The sequence below is a fragment of the Bombina bombina genome, chromosome 4 (assembly GCF_027579735.1).
Source record: "Bombina bombina isolate aBomBom1 chromosome 4, aBomBom1.pri, whole genome shotgun sequence".
In the NCBI taxonomy this organism is placed as follows: domain Eukaryota; kingdom Metazoa; phylum Chordata; class Amphibia; order Anura; family Bombinatoridae; genus Bombina; species Bombina bombina.
In genome coordinates this window covers 793,304,411-793,327,929 of record NC_069502.1, presented here as the reverse complement: position 1 = coordinate 793,327,929, position 23,519 = coordinate 793,304,411, and positions in this window count along the sequence as shown.

The following is a 23,519-nucleotide window of genomic DNA, read 5'->3' as shown; positions in this document are numbered from 1 at the left end:
AGGGTTTACAATGGCAACCTGCAGTGTGCATTGCTACCGTCACTGGTGTGGCGGCATACTGGTTTGATGCGTTGTTTGATTCTATTAGGACAGACACTCCCCTTGAACAGATCCAGGATAGGATAAAGGCCCTTAAGTTGGCCAATTCCTTTATTACAGATTCTTCCCTATAGGTTATTAAACTGGGAGCAAAGATTTCGGGTTTTGCTGTGCTAGCCCGCAGAGCTTTATGGTTAAAATCTTTGTCTGCGGATCCCTACTAAATCTACAAGCAGGAGCCTCTTAATCCTATCGACCACACAAAGGCTTTTAATACAGAGCGAGAGAGTGGGCAATGCACCAACTTGCTATACCTATGCTAGAAGCGGTGTGCTGTATGGAACTGGGCTCCCAGCTGTGGCTGTCAGAGTTCTTGACCCAGAGTGTCTGTCACGACCCTGTGCAGGAGCGGCGGCTGTGTTCACCCAGACAGACAAGATTGTTAAGCTTCTGCAGAAGCGGCTGCATCTTACAGATCCAATATTATACAGCCTTGTTTTTGCCTAGAGAGTGCCCATTGACATGTGAGACACGGCGTGGGTTAGGCGAGATGAGGAGACACGGACTGACATCCTAGGTATATGGCTTGTGCTGCTATGTTTAAAAGGAACTTTGTTAAAGGGTTGTCTGCATGACCCTTGTGTTAGACAATGTGCCCTTCTGTTCACAAAGATTTTTTATTCAAGACTTCCCTAATAGGTATTTTACCAATGGGACTTATAATACCCACATGCTTATATAGACAAGTCCTGGTTTGCTTAAAGTTAAATTGCTCTCGCAACTTTTGGTGGGAAACACAGATTTATACTTCAATGGTGGTAGATGGTGTGGCAAGCAAGCTATCTTGCATAGTTCCCAAGTCTCTCCACCAGATGGAAGTAAAGTTCCATTTATAGAATACCCACTTGGCTTTCTTTTTATAAAAGTTCCACTAGGATCTAATAGACCCGCTTTCATCTGCCCATATAGTCTCATAGGGACACATAGTGTAAGTCCATGCCTCTAATTCCATCCATAGCTGTGCTAACACTATTAGGCAGAGTACTTAACTATTGCAGCTGTGTAACATGCTTATACATCAATGACAGACCCTTTGAAAGTTCTCTCTCCCTACCTTATTAATAGAGTATAATGCAAATTACTTTGTGTTCATTCAAATGTTCTTAATCTGTGTCAAATTTACATTGTAAGCTAATTGTCTCCAACTGGGGTCCAAAAGTGGCCCATTTTGTTATTTTATTTATTTTTCCCCAAAATTCCCTACTTTGATTTAATTCTATACCAGGAGGTACAAAAGAGACCTCTATGTTTCAGTAAGAGAAAAAAAAATATTTCTGACTTTTCCTTAGGTTGTAAGGGGATATTTTTATTTTATTATTTTATAGAAAATCTAGAGGTTAACTTCTATTTGCATGCTTGGGCTATTAATTGCTCACTCAAAATGACATTCAACTTGTAAATGGACAGTGATTTTCCTATGTCATTGAAACTGTGATGTTATTTTCTTTTTGCCTTATCACTTTTGCAACTCAAATAAAATACTTATAAAAAAAAAAAAGTTCCCTAAAGGTGTCAAACATCTGCCTTGTCTATTTTGTTACATAAACGTCTGGTGGACATACCAGACGTGCAATCGTTTTGTCAGGCCTTGGTCAGGATCAGGCCTGTGTTCAAACCAGCTACTCCTCCCTGAAGTCTTAATTTAGTTCTTAGAAGTTCTTCTTGAGCCTATGTATTCCTTAGATATTAAGCTATTATATTGGAAAGTTTTGTTTCTTGTTGCTATTTTATCTGCTCGTAGAGTGTCAGAGCTCTTGGCATTACAGTATGAGTCTCCTTAACTTATTTTTCATTCGGATAAGGTAGTTTTATGTACCAAATTAGGGTTTCTCCCTAAAGTAATTTCTGACTGGAACATTAATCAGGAGATTGTTGTTCCTTCTTTGTGTCCTAATCCTTCTTCTCAGAAGGAACGGCTTCTGCACAATCTGGACGTGGTACGTGCTCTAAAATTTTATTTACAGGCGGCTAAGCATTTTCATCAGTCTTCTGCCTTGTTTGTGGTTTTCTCTGGAAAACATAAGGGACAGAAAGCTACGGCTACTTCTCTTTCCTTGTGGCTGAAGAGTATCATACGTTTTGCCTATGAAACTGCTGAACAGCAACCTCCACAGAGAGTTACGGCTCATTCCACGAGGGCTGTTGCTTCCTCATGGGCATTCAAAAATGAAGCTTCTATGGAACAGATTTGCAAGGCTGCAACTTGGTCCTCTCTTCACACTTTTTCAAAATTTTATAAATTTGACACTTTTGCCTCAGCTGAGGCCGCTTTTGGGAGAGAAGATCTTCAAGCAGTGGTGCCTTCCGTTTAGGTTCCCTGTCTTGTCCCTCCCTTATCATCTGTGTACTCTAGCTTGGGTATTGATTCCCATTAGTAATTAGATGATCCGTGGACTCATCGTATCATTAGAAAGAAAACAAAATTTATGCTTACCTGATAAATTTATTTATTTCTTGACACAATGAGTCCACAGCCCTTCCTGTTCTTTAGACAGGGTGTTAGTATGTTATAAACTTCAGACACCTCTGCACCTTGTTACTTCCTTTCTCTCCTTTACTTTGGTCGAATGACTGGGGTGGAAGGGAAGGGAGGTGATATTTAACAGCTTTGCTGTGGTGCTCTTTGCTGCCTCCTGCTGGGCAGGAGTGATATATCCCATTAGTAATTAGAAGATCTGTGGACTCATCGTGTCAAGAAAGAAAGAAATGTATCAGGTAAGCATAAATTTAGTTTTTTATAGTAGACACTGAATTAATAGTTATTGCTGCTTACTTTAGAAAGATCACCTAATCCAATTATAGATCCACAAAATGTTGGACTATTCCTATTGTTTACAACCTTGTTTATTAAAATTTTAATAAAGATATGCATTTGTTCACACTTTTTCTTCCCAATTTCTTACACATCATGGGATATACATAAAATGAGGGAATATGCTTGGGGGGGAAACATTATACAGTGTGTGTAGGTTTCTCACTTAAAAATTATTTCCAGTAGTGCTTAGTTGTAAGAGGCATTTAAAAGCTCAGAAACAGCTCAGCACATGGTGTGAAACAGTTCAGCAGCTAGGGGGTGCAAAAAACATTAAACATTTTAAGTTTGTAATTTAAGGGACAGTCTACACCAGAATTGTTATTGTTTTAAAATTACGAGTTTTGCGCTAAACAGGGTGCGAAACTACCGCCAATAAAGTTGCGTTATTTCACAATAACATTATTTTTCTAACACCTGAAGTGCAGAATGAAAAATCTCTGTAACTCAAACCCATTGATGTTTATGAGGAAAAAAAGTTACATTAAAACCTAACACCCTAACATAAACCCCAAGTCTAAACACCCCTAATCCGAAGCCTGTTAGTGCCGGGGGTCTACAGCTCACATATCACCACGGCCTACTCTGAAGCCTAGGAGCCTACATTCACTTGTTCCCAAGCATCCGAACGGGTAACTGGCCAGGAGGTACATGTTACTTACCGGAGTCCGGATTGATAGTCGCCTTAAAGAATAGAGGAGAGTGGGCCGAAGTGATGGGAACAGACGCCATTTTCTTTTTGTGTCTGTGGAGGTCTTTTGATCAATTGTAGCCTACACACTCCGACAGTCACAGTTTTAAAGATCCACTTACCTCCCCTTCCTGGATTCTCAGGGAGAATTACCCTGGATATTAATTATATTGTTCCATCATAGAGAAGAAGACATCTTCTTTAACTGGGTGAGACCTTCTGGTTACCATCATATGCATTTTATACCATTTGCCCTCCTGGCTTAACTTTTGTAATTTTTCAGTTTACTCTCATAATTGCCTGATTGCCAAGCCCTGATGCTCTTTTGTGGGCCCCATATTTATGCTTATCCTACACTGATTGTGAAACTCTTATTCTGGTGCCCCGAAGGCTTAGGGACTTTAACAGTAGGATCACTTGAGCCCCAGTAGTTTCTGCTTTTGGGCTCAATACTTGTGCACTGCTTACTGCCCTAACAAGTGGAACTTTTAATTGCATGGAACTACTGCATAACGCCTAAGAATTTATTTTCATCACTGGTACCCCCGTAACAGCCTCAATACGTGGAACTTTTGATTGTTATTATTGTGCCTCTAGCTTTGGCAATGCCGTTGTAGTGACTGTCATGCTAATAAAGCTTAATTGAATTGACTAAATTGTTTATATATATATACTGTATATAAATATATATATATATATAATGTAGAAGATAGAAGAGAAAAGCGAGGAACCTCAAAACTCTTGCCAAAGTGGGTTTATTTGAGCAAAAAAGTATAAGACACAATCACAGTGTGCAAGGGGTGTTAGAACTGACGCGTTTCGCGCATGCTCACATGCGCTTCATCAGAGATCTACAAGTGTTCACCTGTGGTCAGGTTAAATACTTGTGGTGGCCAATGATGTGAAAGTAAAATCAAGTTTGTCACATGTGGGAGTGGGGGATGGTGATATCAAACGTAAAGTTAAGTAAAATTGCATGATAAAAAAGTTATTTTAAAATACTTGCGCAAATTGAATTATATGTGACACTTGGTGATAACATTATCCTAAAGGAATGGTTACAATTATTGTCAATATTAAATCATTCTTATAAATCTATTCTAGTAATGCTGGTAGCATTTTCAGGGGGTTATAAACAGAACACTCAAATACTCAGTTATAAAACATTCTGTTTTAAAATTTCTTCACCTAAATGAAAATGAAAAAAACAAACATTAAAAAAACAACATAAAGTTAAAAAAAAGGAGAAGATTAATGTTTAAAGCACATGTTGAAAAAAAGGGGGGAGCATGCGTGTACCGAGATGTTGTTTGGGAAAAGACAATATATTAACTATTTGCTATTAACCAAAAAATGTAAAAGTTAAGATGAATTGTATCTATTTTATATAGATTTTTTTGGGAATAGTGACAATAGATATGAAACTAAGGTATCTGGTTGGTATTGATGATTTGCATATACTGTATTATAGCTAAACATATATATAGTGAATACTGTGTAAACTGCCGCTTAGGCCCTAATGTGTAAATGGTCCCAATAGTAGGGGAACAGCGGGGAGCATAATGCACTAGTGTCGCCATTGCTCCAACTGACAGAACTAGATACTATGACACTATTCATGAAATATAAAAGGGCAGTGATGGTGGAAACACCAATACTGACCTTACTATAAAAAATATATAAAAGAAAAATCAAGATGTATAAAAAGAGATACAATGTCTTGGTTAGAGCAAAAAGGAAAAAACAATAAATTGAATAAAGATGAAAAAATTAAGTAATAACTAAATAAAAAATAAATTAGTTGAAAAATAATTGTGAGAATATGGAGAAGAAGAAGAAAGAAAGAGAAGAATGACAATGTTAGTTAAGGAAAGTAAAAATTATGAACACTAACTAAGTTTTGAGGTAAAACTAATGTACCAAGGGGAAATTGACTGCATAAGGGGAAGAAAACAGAAGAGAACTGTTAAATTACTCTCACATGACCTTACCTAGAGGGAGTCCTGAACTAGTCTATAAATAGATCCAAGTCTTGTCTCCTATTGATACCCTTTGGAAATTTAGTCTGTAAGGTGAAGATCCAGTAGGCTTCCTTTCTTTGGAGCTTTCCTATTCTATCTCCACCTCTAATATCTTTGCTAATGTACTCTATACCTACAAATGTGAAAAGGTGCTTTATGTGAGTACCATGAGAACGGAAGTGTTTAGCCACTGGTGTTTTTGGAATGTCCTCTTCTAGTGATAGTAAGTGTTGTCTAATTCGTTCTTTAAGTGGCTGTGTGGTAAGGCCAACATATTGTTGGAAACACTGTTGACATGTGACTAGATACACTACAAATTGACTGGTGCTATCTATTCTCTGTCTAAAAGGAAAAACTCTTCCTGTAATTGAAGATGTAAAATGGTCACTCTTTTGGGTGTAGTTGCAGATTTTGCATATGCGCTCACATTTGAAGAAGCCTTTAGTTGGAGTTAGCTAGTTAATACTATGTGATGGCTTATTGTTAAAGTGTTTCTATTTTACTAACCTCATTAGCTATTTTATTTAAAGAATTTTTATTGTACCCTCTTTCTAGAAGTCGAGTGGTTATTTGGTCAGCTTGGGCCTTGTACTGTTGTAAGTTCGAGCAATTTCTGCGAGCCCTTATGTATTGGCCCTTTGGGATACCTCTAATAGTGTGTCTTACATGGCATGAATCAGCTCTCAGTATTGTATTTTGTGCTAGAGCCTTCTTATAGATCAAGGACATAATGTTGTTATTGTCATCTATTGATAGTTGTAAATCCAAATCGATCTAGAAGAGACATTGTATGTAAAACTTAGATTAAGGGAATTGCTATTAAGTAAGTCCACCAAACAGTGGGCTTCTCTTTGATTGCTTGGATTCCAAATGACTATCAGATCATCTATAAATCAGCCGTATATTACTATATTGTCTCTGAGGGGGAAATCATCCGCATAGATGCTATTCAGTTCAAGCCAGCCCATGTACAAATTGGCATATGCCGGGGCAAACTTTGCCCCCATGGCTGTGCCGCAGTTCTGCAGATAGAAATCCCCCCAAAGACAAAGTAGTTATGTGTGAGTAAGAATTTGGCTGTGGAAACCACAAATTCTATAAAGTCATTGGAAAACTGAGTATATCGTCTGACCATGTTACCCAAGACTTCTAGGCCTTTTTGGTGGGGTATACTGGAGTATAGGGCTGTTACATTAATGGTGAGCCATTGAAAGCCTGTCTGCCATTTAATCTCATCTAGTTGGTGGAGAAGATGGGCACTATCCCTAATGTAGCCTGGGAGAGCCACAACTATGGGCTGGAGAATTGAGTCAAGCCAGGCGCCTAATCTCTCACAGAGAGACCCCATGCTAGCCACAATGGGTCTCCCAGGAGGTTTAATGAGGGTCTTATGAATCTTGGGCATGACTCTGAAAGTAAGGATAAGGGGATCTTTGATAAACAAGTATTCCATGATCTCATGAGTGATGTATCCCTCTTCCAGTGCTGTGTCCAAAAAAGAATATAGTTCCTGGCTAAAGATTGATGTAGGATTATAGCCTAGACGTGTATAAGTACTTGTGTTATTTAAATGGACTTTAACCTCTTCCACGTAGTCAGATGTGTTTAAAATTACTACCGCCCCACCCTTGTCTGCCTGGGTCACTACTATGTCAGTGTTGTCCTCTAATTCTTTGAGGGCCATTTTTTCTGAAAGTGTGATATTGTGTGACCTGGCTGGGCTTGTATCAGTTACAGAATCACTAAGTGAGAGAATGTCCCTCAGAACTGTGTCCTGGTACAATTCTATGCTAGGACTTCTCGTCTGGATAGGGTAAAAATAAGAACAGTCCTTGTGATTGAAATGGTGTGTTGAAATAGTGTGTTGTAAGGATACCAATGTGTTAAAGTAACACTGGTCACTAAATAGTAAACCTGTGTGAGTATTTTCCAATTGTGTAGATAAGGAAGAAGGAGTGGGGAAAGAATCTGTGTCTGTTTCTGAAAAGTGCTTCTTTAAAGTGATTTTGCGAACTAGTCTATTGACGTCTAACTGTAGAGAAGACATCAAAATTGGTGCTGGGTGCAAATGTGAGACCTTTATTTAGAATGGAAGCTTGTGCAGGTGAAAGTTGAATGTTGGATAGATTTATAACATTATCTATTTCTTTTTGTTTTTTGAGGCTGTCCTGCTGGGGTATCTGTGTGCTTGATTAGCACCTTTGGGGGTACTAGTTTGATTAGGGGATTTAACTAAGGTTGCTAATGTAACTCTGGGTGAGGCACTAGCTCCTATATCTGATGTTACGAGAGGTTCTGGGGGTTCTGCAACTGAGGAGCCTACTGAATGTGGAAGGGATGACTCAGAATCAACAGTTTCAATACTTGAAAAGGTAACTTTTTTGTTAGAATAGGCTCTGCGTTTGTTATTTTTGGACTTGGAGGTATTGGAATTACCCTTCCCCTAGTGGGCCTATGTTGTTGCCAGGAATACACAATGTTAAGGTCACAGTCCTTAGTATCACGTTTGTACTTAGAGACTTTTCTACTTGATAAGTCTATGTCCAATTTGTTAATGGTTTCTTCCAGTTGTACTGTGTAATCTTTATATTGACTAGTTTCCTCAAAAGGTTTGATACTGTCCACTATGTTGTTCATTTCAGTCAGAATGGTATCCCTCTCTTGTCTTTTATGTCTAAGTAATTGGTTCATCAAGGTCATGGAGCATCTAGTCAGGGTGTGGTTCCACTCCTCCATAAACTCTGGTATCTGTTGGGCAAAAGAGGGGGACTTCTTCATCCTAAGGCCCCGTGGCACTTTACCCTCTTTAATGTATAAGTCCAAGAATTCAATGTCCCACCAGAGGTTGGTCTCCTTATACCAGAGTTTCTCCAAGCCTGAGAATAATGTAGGCAGATTATCTTCCCTTGGTACAGTAGGGAGGGTATTAACCCCTTGCAGTGCTGTGGCTAAAATGAGTCTACGTTTGTCATCATTCGTACCCCCAGTGGGAGTGGTGTCTGCTGATTCTATCAGGTCAGCCATTTTGCTCAAATAATTTTTAGAATGTTCAAGTAGGGGACTGGTAAATGAGCTGTCAATGCAGTTGAAGCCAAAAAAGTCAGTCCCTCTAGTCAGTCCCTCTAGTAAACTTATTGCCCTGCTTATTATGGATACAGTGTCCGTTTTATATCACAGTGAGAACTAATATTTCCGGTTGTAATAATGAGACAGTCAGTATAGTTAATAGTGATGCAGTAGTCAAATGCCCTATAGTGCATGTACTTAGCTGTCACCAATTAGTCTCTAGGCAGCATCAACTAGTGATTATGCAAACAGCGTTACACAGCATGTACAGTGTCAGAATGAAAAATAATAAGCTTGGGAGCAAGTACCTGTGAGTTCACAGCTGATGTGCAGGCAGTGGATGCAGGCATGTTGGCTGTAATGGAAGCTATGTATCCGCTCCCATTAGCTTCGAGTAGCCTGTCTTGAAGAATACAAGCCTTAAGGTGTCGGGGTCCTTCGGGTAGAAAAGACCTACTTGGTCTGCCCAAGACTCCTCAGCTTCGGACGCAGTGGCCTGATGTTGCCCCCCGTGTAAGTTAACCAGAGAGCGGCGCACACAATGACGTCAGACGTTACCGTGCGTCTTGCCGATGTCGCTCCACTTGGTATGCTGGTGCTCCGTCGTGGCGTGTCCGATATTGGGTTATGGGTTCCTGGTCCGATGACTGCCAGGAAATAGTAAAATCAGGGTGAAACTTGGCAAGTACTGGTCCTCCGCTGTGGCATATCCGATGTTAGAGGGCTGCCTAAGGTAATGAAACCAAGGTGACTGCTGCACTATTGGGAAGAAAAGAGGTAAAGGGCTGTATTTACTGTCTCCGAATGTCCAGATGTCGTTCTTGTGGAAGCAGGGATGTAGTTGTAATTAGCGGGATTGGGTCCTCAGGGCGTGCTCAGCCTTATGTAGAATATAGAAGAGAAAAGCGAGGAACCTAAAAACTCTTGCCAAAGTGGGTTTATTTGAGCAAAAAGTATAAGACACAATCACAGTGTGCAAGGGGTGTTAGATCTGACACGTTTTGCGCATGCTCACATGCGCTTCATCAGAGATCTACAAGTGTTCACCTGTGGTCAGGTTAAATACTTGTGGTGGCCAATGATGTGAAAGTAAAATCAAGTTTGTCACATGTGGGAGTGGCGGATGGTGATATCAAACGTAAAGTTAAGTAAAATTGCATGATAAAAAAGTTATTTTAAAATACTTGTGCAAATTGAATTATATGTGACACTAGGTGACAACATTATTCTAAAGGAATGGTTACAATTATTGGCAATATCAAATCATTCTTATAAATCTATTCTAGTAATGCGGGTAGCATTTTCAGGGGGTTATAAACAAATACTCAGTTATAAAACATTAAAATTTCTTCACCTAAATGAAAATGAAAAAAAAACAAACATTAAAAAACAACATAAAGTAAAAAAAAGTAGAAGATTAATGTTTAAAGCACAAATTAGGAGCTGAAAGGCTAGTCAGGTATTACTGCCTAAAAATACTTTTAGATAATTGAGTATTGGGGTGAAAAAAAGGGGGGAGCTCCAAGTGTACATGAGTGTACCGAGATGTTGTTTGGGTAAAGACAATATATATAGACTATTTGCTATTAACCAAAAATTATTAAAGTTAAGATGAATTGTATCTATTTTATATATATATATATATATATATATATATATATATATATATATATATATATATATATATATATATATATATTGTATTGGGCTACAATGTGTGATTTTGTAAATTTTTTGGATGGTGGTGTGCCGCAGGATTTTTTAATGAAAAGAAATGTGCCGTGGCAAAAAAAGGGTTGAAAATCACTGCCCTGACCTACAATAAACTACCAATAGCCCTTAAAAGGGACTTTCGTACGGCATTGCCCAAAGTTAAACAGCTCTTTTACCTGTAAAAAAATACAAAAGTCCCCCCAACAGTAAAACCCACTACCCAACCAACCCCCCAAAATAAAAACTAACTCTAAAAAATCATTAAAGGGACAGTCTACACCAGAATTTTTATTGTTTTAAAAGATAGATAATCCCTTTATTACCCATTTCCCAGTTTTGCATAACCAACACAGTTATAATAATATACTTTTAACCTCTGTGATTATCTTGTATCTAGGCCTCTGCAAACTGCCCCTTTTTTCAGTTCTTTTGACAGACTTGCAGTCTAGCCAATCAGTGCCTGCTCCCAGATTACTTCACGTGCACGAGCACAGTGTTATCTATATGAAATATGTGAACTAACACCCTCTAGTGGTGAAAAACTGTTAAAATGTAATCTGAAAGAGGTGGGCTTCAAGGTCTAAGAAATTAGCATATGAACCTCCTAGGTTAAGCTTTCAACTAAGAATACCAAGAGAACAAAGCAAAATTGGTGATAAAAGTAAATTGGAAAATTGTTTCAAATTACATGCTCTATCTGAATCATGAAAGTTTATTTTGGCCTAGACTGTCCCTTTAACTACCCATTGCCCCTAAAAGGGCATTTGTATGGGCATTGTCCTTAAAAGGACATTAAGCTCTTTTTCACTGCCCTTAAAGGGATAAGAAAGTCAAAATTAAACTTGCATGATTCAGATAGAGCCGGTCATTTTTAAGACACTTTTAAATTCACTTCTATTTTCAAATGTGCTTCGTTCTCTTAGTATCCCTTGTTAAAAAATGAATATGCACATATCATACACTAGTGGGAGCTACTGCTAATTGGTGCCTGCACACATTGGTCTCTTGTAATTGGTCAGAATGCAATGCTGTCCCTTAAGCAATGGATAACAACAGAATGAAGAAAATTTGATAATAGAATTAAATTGGAAAGTTGTTTAAAATTGTATGTTCTAGGAGGAAACACCTGCTGGTGGGAGGAGCACAGGTGTAAGGACGTGCAAACGCTTGTTCTCCAGATCCCTGCAAGAGCTGTTGGCAGAGCACATTGTGCTAAAAACCCTTGTCCTGGGTGGCTCTTCTAGTGAGGGATAAAAAATAAGAACTTATCCTATTCCCAGCATTTCCAGCAGTGCCATTCCAACGCACTGTCTAGTAAATGGATGGACTGACTATGCTAACCTAGCTTCATTTAAAATATTTAAGAAGCCATAGCAGTACCCAGAATATATAAACTTTTACCTGGTATTAACTGACCCAAGTCCGGATACAAAGAAAACTTCAATAAACGCTGCTTTCCTTCAAACCCCCCTCCCACCGGTGCTGCGTGAGGGGGAGGTGAACAGCGCTGCATGCCCTAAGCTGACCGGGCAATTACTACAACAGAAGGTAACAAGTCCCCGAGATTGGGCTTCTTCTTACCAGTGATCGCCTGTGCTGTTGATCTGAGCAGGGCTGGTGTGTCCTGACTGAAGCCGCTCCTGGGTTGCGGCGAAGAATCTTGCAGTCTGCCCCTGTTGTGGAGTGAGAAGTGAGCAGCTGGAGCCAGGGCGGTCCCTTTCGCACGGAAGGGGGGATCCGACAGCTGAGCAGGTGACGTCACCGATAGTCGGGTGGAAGGCACTTCCTACACCGTGAATGCTCAGCGTGTTGCCGATTTTGGAGGTGGCTTGACCTAGGTGTTTCTCCTCCCCACCGATGCTGCGTGGGGGAGAAGCGGAGCCGACTTAGAGATCACCCCTCGGCAGTACTGGATTAACTCAGGACTCCCCAAGAAGCGAGACAGGTACTTTCAAAAGTCAATGGACCCTAACTGACTTTTCATAATAAGGGAGCCTGTTTCTTACTCCCTAAACGTTTCATGAGATGAAATTTCCCCTAAGACATTAGAATCCAAAGGGGAATTGGATGATAAATATAAAACGGTGTTGTTAAAATTCACTGTAAGAACTGCCTACTCATAATTATAATGTGGGCTATATATTTTGTTTGATTAAGGAGCTTTATAGATCGAATAACAACATTATAACTCCATTATAAAGCCTAATTGAATAGAGATTATTTAAAAGACCGGCAGCCTGGACCAGTGTTAATACTTTTCTGTATATTAGGGGAATATAAAGGTGCCATATTGAAGTCTGGATAAAGGGATATTGATTAAGATATAAATATTTTGAGGGTGAAGAATGTTTTAGATGCTCTCTTTTTTTTTTTTTCCCCTTCTTTTCTCCTGTTATAGGAATGATTTAACTTGATTAAGAATTGCTTATTGTTTTCAAAGTTTAAGCAAATTATTTACAAATGCAATGTGGGCTATGTTAACTATGTCTGTTTAAAGAACTTTGAGGTGATAGGAGAAGTGTCTTTTAAAGTACTTATAGAATTGCTTAAATTCATTACTAAATCTATTCTGAAAACCGCCTGTTGCCTAGAGGCTTAAAACTAATCCTTGGGTTTTTTTCTTTTTTTTGCTTCCTCTCTTGGTGATAGTAGACCAGTGTACCAAGTGTTTGTTAAATAATAATTGCTGTTCGCTGAGTGTTGAGTAGTACACAGAGTGTAACTATCTGAAAATATATATAAATTTGAAATACTAAATTAGGTGCAGCTAATTTAACCCTAAGGGAATAGATAATTTCTTAGGGAAGGGGAGGAGAGAGGGGAAGGAAGAGAAAGGGAATTCTTGCCAAACCCCCATGACCAAAGAATTAATATGGTAGTTAGTGCTCTTTTTCACCACCTATTAACACTCTTATACACTTCTTACTCACTTTTTATTTATTTATTTTTACTCACTTTTATTCACTACACATTAGCACCCCTTCTTTTTTTTTTTTTTTTTTTTACCCTCTCTTCCTCTCCTCCTTATTTGTGGCACTTAGGGGGGCCTAATTTTCCTGCCTCCCCTTCATATTTATTGCTTGCACTTTTTTTTTTTTTTCTCCTCACTCATCTTGCAATTTATAGCACTTCACTTTTGATTTTATGGATAAATATTTCACTGCACAAACTAGGACTTCTCCTTCGGTCATGGCGGCAAGGCAAAGAGATAAAAAAAACAAAAGTGTATAATAATTACCAACGGAGACGTACTCCAGTAACAGTGTACCTCAGGCAAATGAGCCAATAGATATACAAGCGTTAGTTGTCAAAATAACTGAAGCACTGTCCCCTAAATTTGAAGAGCTGCGAAGTGAGATCAAACATGACTTAAACACGATAACTACTGAATTACGCCAATTTTCAAATAGGATCTCCGAAGCAGAGCAGAGAATATCTGATTTAGAAGATACTATACAAAACCATAATATTACACTAGCTGATATAAATTCTAAGATAGTTAAAACTGAATTGAAGTTAGAAGATCTAGAAAATCGGGCGAGAAGGAACAACATTAGATTAATTGGAGTGCCCGAAGAGAAACAATATGAGGACCTAAATAAGCTACTCACGATAACAATCCCACATTTATTACAGATACCACAAACACAATCAAGATTTACAATTGAAAGAATACACAGACTGGGGTGGCGGAATGTAGAAAGGGGAAAAGATAAAATATTGAATTATCAAGACAAACTCACATTATTACAATATTTCAGAAAAAATCAATCCTTTTTTCTAGGAAACTCTAAAATATTGCTTTTTCAGGACTTCTCGGCTGAGACATCAGCCAAAAGAAGAGAGTTATCCCCAATCTGCACTAGACTGATAAACTAAGGGTACCAAGCGGCCCTAATATACCCAGCTAAATTAAAAATAACGATAAATAATAAGACTCAGGTTTTTTAATCATCTAAAGAGGCTGAAAAATACATAACGAAGGCAATATCCCCAAATTAAGGGGTGATAACTACACCAAAGGGAGGAGTTGTTAATATGGAATGGAAGATAAGAGTAATGGGTCACAAGAATAAAATGGGTACTGCTCTGATTGAAAATGGTGAATCTTATGGAAGAAGGAATAGGAGAGAAACAAGACTTATTAAATTAAAGATAATATATATTATTACTAATGTTAACTTTAATAAAGATTTTTTATTATCTGTTTTTAAAGAATAGTCCGCACATACTTAGGGACAGAATGGGACAATCAGGATTGTATATCAGAAGGGGCTGGGGGGGGGGGGGGGTGAAGAGTTTTTCTTCTGGGTTTTTTTATTTATTTTTTTTGTTTTGTTTTGGGGTTTTTTCTGTTTTTTTGTTGTTTTTTTCTTCTCTCTTCTCTCTCCCCTTGTATTAAATAATGGATACAGACATTACTTGTAAAATGGTGTCCTGGAATATAGGAGGGTTAACATCACCTATTAAAAGAAAAACAATTATATCTTATTTAAGAAAGATAAACACAGATGTTGCCTTCCTTCAGGAAACGCACATGAAAATTGATGAAATAGTTAAACTTAAAAAATCATGGGTCCAAGAGGTTATTGCAGCTCCGGCTCTGGGCAGAAGAGGAGGGGTTGCAATTCTACTTGGGAAAAAAATAAAGGCTGTATCCACAGTTTTAGAAATTGATCCAGGTGGGAGATTCTTACTTTTGAGGGTTAAGATCGCAAAGAGCATATATACACTCTGTAATATATATGCACCAAATACTATTGATTATGTTTTTTGGGATACCTTGCAAACTAAAATACTTTCTAAAAAAGAGGGCTTGTTAATAATTGGAGGAGACCTTAATATGACCCCACATTATGCACTAGACAGACTAAGGCAAGATGCCCGAATTTTAAGAACAAAGAAAGACAGATTAGAAACAAAAAATTTTGCTAAAATATTCTCTACTCTAAAAGTTAAGGATATTTGGAGGTTATATAACCCAGATATTAAAAACTACACATGTCTCTCCAAAGCTCATAAGACGCTTTCAAGGATTGACTTATTTTTGGTAGATGAGAAATTTTTAAATTTAAATATAGAGTCTAACATCTTTCCTATCACAGTCTCGGATCATGCCCCGATAACTTTTGAAATACACGCACAGGATCTTAGAAATAAAAATTCACGATTTTATTTTCCTCAATATTTGGCTACTGATCCAGAATTTAAAACAATGTTAAGTTTGAAATTTCAAGAATATGCCCTATTAAATAGTGATTATGTTAACCGACCAATGATTTTTTGGGAAGCTGCAAAAGCAGTTATGAGGGGGGAGATTTTAGCGTACAATATTAATAGAACGATAAAATATAAAATGAAGGAGGAGAATGTTTCAAAAGCATTATTAAATACTTACAATAATTATATATTAAATAAAACTCCTGAAACATGGAACAGATACACGCAAGCTAAAAAGGAAAGAGACAACTTCCTATTACATAAAACTACACAAAGAGAACTAAAATTACAAGCACAACTATTTAAATATGGAAACAAAGCAGGCAAGTTACTTGCCAATTTAGTTAAACAAGACAAAGGATCTGCCTTAATTGAGTCTGTCAAAGAAGGGGATAAATTAATCACAAACCCAGATGAGATTTTAAATATAATGGCGGACTATTATCATGATCTCTATTCTCATAGGGCATCAGATAAGAAGGAATGTATAAATTTCTGGGAAAAGATTTCTTGCCCAAAGATAACAGAAGAATTAAATGAAAAAATAAATTCTCCTGTTACTGAGGAAGAGGTTAAAAAGAGTATTGAGGACATGTCTATTAATAAAGCATCAGGCCCTGACGGCCTGCCCAGTGAATTTTATAAAATAATATCGCCATTGATAGTTCCGTATTTGACAAGGCTATTTAATAGTATGTATATCGAGGGCAATTCTCCCTCCGCTAATTTTGCAGCCTCTTATACAACGCTTATACCAAAACCTGAGAAAGACTTAACCCAGAAAGAATCATATAGGCCAATAGCTTTGTTAAATACGGACTATAAAATAATGACCTCCATTCTCGCCCAAAGAATGCAAATCCTTCTTCCAACTATAATACATAAAGATCAAGCCGGCTTTTTAATAAATAGAAATTCTTCAGCTAAGATCCGAGAGTTGTTTCTCACTATTGATTATTTCAAATCAAACTCGAATAGGGGTCAAGGAGAAAGACAGAATAATAGTGATAAGGCAATCATTACAGTCGATGCTGAGAAGGCATTCGACTCAGTCCATCATGATCACCTTCTCTATACGTTAGCTCAGTTTGGCTTTAAGGGTCAATTCTCTAAATTCATTAAAAATCTCTACAATAAAGCTTCTACAAAAATAATAGTGAATGCCAGACAATCACTAGATATAGGCTTAGCCAGAGGAACAAGACAGGGATGTCCCCTCTCTCCCCTGCTCTTTAATGTTGCAATAGAACCTCTTGCGATAATGATTAGACAGCAAATCGAAGGAATAAAAATAGGAAGTAGAGAATTGAAGATAGCACTATACGCTGACGATATCTTAATATATATGAGGGAGACTCAGACAAATTTACCAAAGTTATTGTCAATCATAAACAAGTTTACCTTATTTTCAGGCTACAAAATAAATACAACAAAATCCGAATTATTATGGCTAAAACGGCCTCCTCAACTTGAGGTAAATATACCTTTCAAAATTGTTGAAGAGTCATTTAGATATTTGGGTATCTTAGTTTCTTTAACACCGGAGAAGTGGTATAGCCTTAATATACCCCCAATCCTGAAAACAATTATATATACAATGAAGAACTGGCAAAATCTTCCCATATCACTATCAGGTCGTATTGCTCTGTTTAAAATGATATTACTTCCAAAATTTTTATATATTATTAAAAATATTCCAGTTCTTCTAAAAGATAAAGATATTAAAACTCTAAATAGGGCCCTTAGAAAATTTATCTGGCAAGGTAAAAAGCCCAGAATAGCTATAGAAAAACTTAGTCTACCTCCAAAATTTGGAGGCTGTGCCTTGCCAGATCTTCGTTTATATAATTTAGCGGGCTTGGCTCGAATTGTAGTAGATTGGATTTGTCTTAAAGATTATGTTACAGATAATGATCTAGAAAAGAATATAATATTTCCTTATCTTCCAACTGCATTAATACACATTGAATTGAAAGAAATACCGAAGGTAATAAAAAGCTTCAAAGCTATCTATACTCCAATTAAGGCCTGGTCAAAGATTTGTAACATATTAAAAATAGATAAAAAAAATCTCTAAGTATTTACCATTAAAAGGGAATCCTCACTTTGCAGTGGGCCTACATTCAGCCCCACTACAAAGATGGCAAGAGGTAGGATTGGATAAAGTGATACAGTTAGTAGATCTTACAGGAAGGTATATTAAAACATTTGCTGATCTAAGAACAGAGTTTGATCTTTCCCAAAAAGAATTTTATGCCTACTTACAGGCGAGGCATTATACTTGGAAATTAATAAATCATTCAGGCTGGAATTGGTCATTGGGGCCCCTAGAGAACTGGATGATACAGGCTAAAAAAGGACGGTTATCAATTACACACTGTTATCAAATACTAAACTCAGATAAAGGCTTAAATAATATATCAAGAATGGAATCTAAATGGGTACTTAACTTAGCCTCAGATCAGTCTGAAGAAGGGAATATTCAAGCATCTATATTAGAAGTTAGGCGAACAACTCTCTCCGCAACATGGCGAGAATCTCACATAAAACTTCTATATATGACATATTTTACTCCTGAAAAAGGCCATAGATGGGGGAATTCTCAATTCAATAAATGCCCGAAATGTTCATTAATAGCGGCTAATCTTAAGCATATGATATGGGAATGCCCAAAAATAAAAGTGATGTGGAAAAAATTGGAATACTGGTTAAGTAAGAGGGTGGGAGTCTATACAGAGGGCCTTGGAATGGGTCAAAGGTCCAAAGATAAAGTGGAATTTTGCTTAAAAAAAAAAAAAAATTGTATGTTCTATCTGAATCATAAAATAAAATTTGGGGGTTTACTATCCGTTTAAAAAGGCATTCAGCTCCCTAATCTAAAAAAAAAACACCCCCAAAATAAAAACCTAACACTATCTCATAAAATCTAATCATGGTTCCTGAAGTCCGTACATCCATCTTCATCCAGGGGGCGAGAAGTCTTCATCCATCTCGGGGACATCTTCTATCTTCATCCTGGTGGCACGGAGCTATCCTGGAAGTGGATCCCATCCTGCGCAGAGCGTCCTCTTCATACGGTCACCGCCGTACACTGAAGTTGAATGCAAGGTAGCCGTTTCAAAATGGCGTACCTTGCATTCCTATTGGCTGATTTAATTCTTCAAATTCAAATCAGCCAATAGGATGAGAGCTTCTGAAATCCTATTGGCTGTTCAAATCAGACGTCCCCGAGATGGATGAACGTGTCGTCGCCTAGATGAAGATGGATGTCCGGACTTCAGGAACCGTGAGTAGATTTTATGGGTTTAGTGTTAGGGTTTTTTTTATTTTTTGGGGTGTTTTTTTTTTTTAGATTATGGATGGGCACTTTATTTAGGTTAGGGGGCGTTTTTATTTAGGGGAGGCTTTTTATTTTTATAGGGCTATTAGATTAGGTGTAATTGTTTTTATTTTTGATAATTTTGTTTATTATTTTTTGTAAGCTTAGTGTTTTTTATTTTTCGTAATTTAGTGTTTATTATTTTTTGTAATTTTTAGATTTTTTAATTTTTTTCGTAGTGTTAGGTTTTCTAAATTTGTAATTTAGCTTTTTAATTGGTAGTATTTTTTTATTTATTAGAATAGTTATGTTAGGTTCATTTAGAGTTTAATGTTAGGTTTATTTTTATTTCACAGGTAAGTTTTTATTTATTTAAATATAGTTATATTGTAATTTTAATGTAAAGTTAGGGGGTGTTAGGTTTAGGGGTTAATAGTTTAATTTAGTGTTTTGCTATGTTGGGGGGCAGGGGTTAATAGGTTTAGTGTAGTAGTTATGATGTGGGGGACTGGAGGTTTAGGGGTTAATACTTTATTATAGTGTTGGCGATGTGGGTGGCCGGCAGTTTAGGGGTTAATAGATTTACTTAGGTGTTGACAATGTCGGGCAGAGGCGGTTTAGGGGTTAATATATTTAAATAGTTTTGGCGATGTGTGTGGGTGGCAGATTAGGGGTTAATAACTTTTTTTTAATAGTCGCAATGTGGGTGGACAGCAGATTAGGGGTTAATAGATTTAATATAGTCAAAAACTAAAGGAAGACCAATGGCACTACTCTTGTAAGTTAGATGCCTCTATATTACCCAATTGTATCAATGGACTATGTCCCTATACTTATTCCTGGGAATTGAGAGGTGCTATGTAGTGATAGAATTAGTATCCACAGACAAGAGAGGCGGAGAAGCCTACACTTGAGACCAGACTACATATGTAGCACTCAAGGGGTTAATGCATTGTCAGCTTACAAATAAATTCTTGACATATGACAAACAACAAGAGGAGTAACCCGGACTTATTGGATGAACAGTTTCAGCTTAAAATTTTAAAACATAACTTTTATTGATGAATAAACACACATTAAAATTAGGAAAATACAAAGTTAAAACCACACTCAGGAACCAAGCAATGTGAAAATGTGAAGCTGCTATGATGTGCAGTGGAATCAAGAGCAATATGATTACGTATAAAAAGAGTTATTTGTACGCTTGCTCTGATAAATGTCACTAGAAGTTACTATTGTATCGGTCAGTTATAGACTAAAGCACTGTGTGAATCACTGTGCACTGAGTAACAACTATAGTTAAATGCTTGAGGGGAGACACACTAGGTACTATGCCCTAAAATACTCTAGAATAAACCTTAAATGGACACTGAATCCAAATTTTTTTCTTTTGTGGTTCAGATAGAGCATGCAATTTTAAGCAACTTTCTAATTTACTCCTGTTATCAATTTTTCTTCGTTCTCTTGCTATCTTTATTTGAAAAAGAAGGCATTAAGCTTTTTCTTGGTTCAGGACTCTGGACAGCACTTTTTGATTGGTGAATGAATTTATCCACCAATCAGCAAGGACAACCTAGGTTGTTCACCAAAAATGTGCTGGCATCCAAACTTACATTCTTGCATTTCAAATAAAGATACAAAGAGAATGAAGACAATTTGATAATAGGAGTAAATTAGAAAGTTGCTTAAAATATCATGCTCTATCTAATCACAAAAGAAAAAAATTGGGTTCAGTGTCCCTTTAATTAAATTAAAGGGGTATCATCGGTAAATAACTCCTGTATCTCAGTTAATGTGCAAACCTAAGGTAGTCTGCAATTCATGTTTCCATGACCTGGTATGCTTATTGTAAGTTATAAATGAAAGCCTAATGTTGTTGATAAATGTAAGTTACTAGTGGATTTAGCCCCCACTTCTAGTTGTGGAAAGGCCTTATAGCCTGAATATATATAATACCAGCAAGTAAGGTGTCCACTAATATGATTGATATTTAAATCATATATATACAAAAGGATCAGTCAGTGAAGCAGATTTTATATACGGCTAATAGTTATCATTGGATTAACTGCTTGTATTGCACACTTGGCTTGGAGGATCTAAAGTAGAACAAAAACAGAATTTATGCTTACCTGATAAATTACTTTCTCCAACGGTGTGTCCGGTCCACGGCGTCATCCTTACTTGTGGGAATATCTCTTCCCCAACAGGAAATGGCAAAGAGTCCCAGCAAAGCTGGCCATATAGTCCCTCCTAGGCTCCGCCCACCCCAGTCATTCGACCGACGGACAGGAGGAAATATATAGGAGAAACTATATGGTACCGTGGTGACTGTAGTTAGAGAAAATAATTCATCAGACCTGATTAAAAAACCAGGGCGGGCCGTGGACCGGACACACCGTTGGAGAAAGTAATTTATCAGGTAAGCATAAATTCTGTTTTCTCCAACATTGGTGTGTCCGGTCCACGGCGTCATCCTTACTTGTGGGAACCAATACCAAAGCTTTAGGACACGGATGAAGGGAGGGAGCAAATCAGGTTACCTAAACGGAAGGCACCACGGCTTGCAAAACCTTTCTCCCAAAAATAGCCTCCGAAGAAGCAAAAGTATCAAATTTGTAAAATTTGGCAAAAGTGTGCAGTGAAGACCAAGTCGCTGCTTTACATATCTGGTCAACAGAAGCCTCGTTCTTGAAGGCCCATGTGGAAGCCACAGCCCTAGTGGAGTGAGCTGTGTGTGATTCTTTCAGGAGGCTGCCGTCCGGCAGTCTCATAAGCCAATCGGATGATGCTTTTAAGCCAAAAGGAAAGAGAGGTAGAAGTCGCTTTTTGACCTCTCCTTTTACCAGAATAGACAACAAACAAAGAAGATGTTTGTCTGAAATCTTTTGTAGCCTCTAAATAGAATTTTAGAGCACGGACTACGTCCAAATTGTGTAACAAACGTTCCTTCTTTGAAACTGGATTCGGACATAAAGAAGGTACAACTATCTCCTGGTTAATATTCTTGTTAGAAACAACCTTTGGAAGAAAACCAGGCTTAGTACGCAAAACCACCTTATCTGCATGGAACACCAGATAGGGCGGAGAACACTGCAGAGCAGATAACTCTGAAACTCTTCTAGCAGAAGAAATAGCAACCAAAAACAAAACTTTCCAAGATAGTAACTTAATATCTATGGAATGTAAAGGTTCAAACGGAACCCCTTGAAGAACTGATAGAACTAGATTTAGACTCCAGGGAGGAGTCAAAGGTCTGTAAACAGGCTTGATCCTAACCAGAGCCTGAACAAATGCTTGAACATCTGGCACAGCTGCCAGTCTTTTGTGTAGTAAGACAGATAAAGCAGAGATCTGTCCCTTTAGAGAACTTGCAGATAATCCTTTCTCCAAACCTTCTTGTAGAAAGGAGAGAATCTTAGGAATTTTTATCTTATTCCATGGGAATCCTTTGGATTCACACCAACAGATATATCTTTTCCATATTTTATGGTAAATCTTTCTAGTTACCGGTTTTCTGGCCTGAACCAGAGTATCTATCACAGAATCTGAAAACCCACGCTTTGATAGAATCAAGCGTTCAATCTCCAAGCCGTTAGCTGGAGGGAGACCAGATTTGGATGTTCGAATGGACCCTGAACAAGAAGGTCCTGTCTCAAAGGTAGCTTCCATGGTGGAACCGATGACATATTCACCAGGTCTGCATACCAAGTCCTGCGTGGCCACGCAGGAGCTATCAAGATCACCGAGGCCCTCTCCTGTTTGATCCTGGCTACCAGCCTGGGAATGAGAGGAAACGGTGGAAATACATAAGCTAGGTTGAAGGTCCAAGGTGCTACTAGTGCATCTACTAGAGTCGCCTTGGGATCCCTGGATCTGGACCCGTAGCAAGGAACCTTGAAGTTCTGACGACGCATGTCTGGAATGCCCCATAATTGAGTTAGTTGGGCAAAGATCTCCGGGTGGAGTTCCCACTCCCCCGGATGGAATGTCTGACGACTCAGATAATCCACTTCCCAGTTTTCCACACCTGGGATGTGGATCGCAGATAGGTGGCAGGAGTGATCCTCCGCCCATTGAATTATTTTGGTCACTTCTTTCATCGCCAGGGAACTCCTTGTTCCCCCCTGATGATTGATATACGCAACAGTCGTCATGTTGTCTGATTGGAATCTTATGAATCTGGCCTTTGCTAGCTGAGGCCAAGCCCTGAGAGCATTGAAGATTGCTCTTAGTTCCAGAATGTTTATCGGGAGAAGAGACTCTTCCCGAGACCATAGTCCCTGAGCTTTCAGGGATTCCCAGACCGCACCCCAGCCCACTAGACTGGCGTCGGTCGTGACAATGACCCACTCTGGTCTGCGGAAGCTCATTCCCTGGGATAGATGGTCCAGGGTCAGCAACCAACGGAGTGAATCTCTGGTCTTCTGATCTACTTGAATCATTGGAGACAAGTCTGTATAGTCCCCATTCCACTGTTTGAGCATGCACAGTTGTAATGGTCTTAGATGAATTCGTGAAAAAGGAACTATGTCCATTGCTGCAACCATCAACCCTACTACTTCCATGCACTGCGCTATG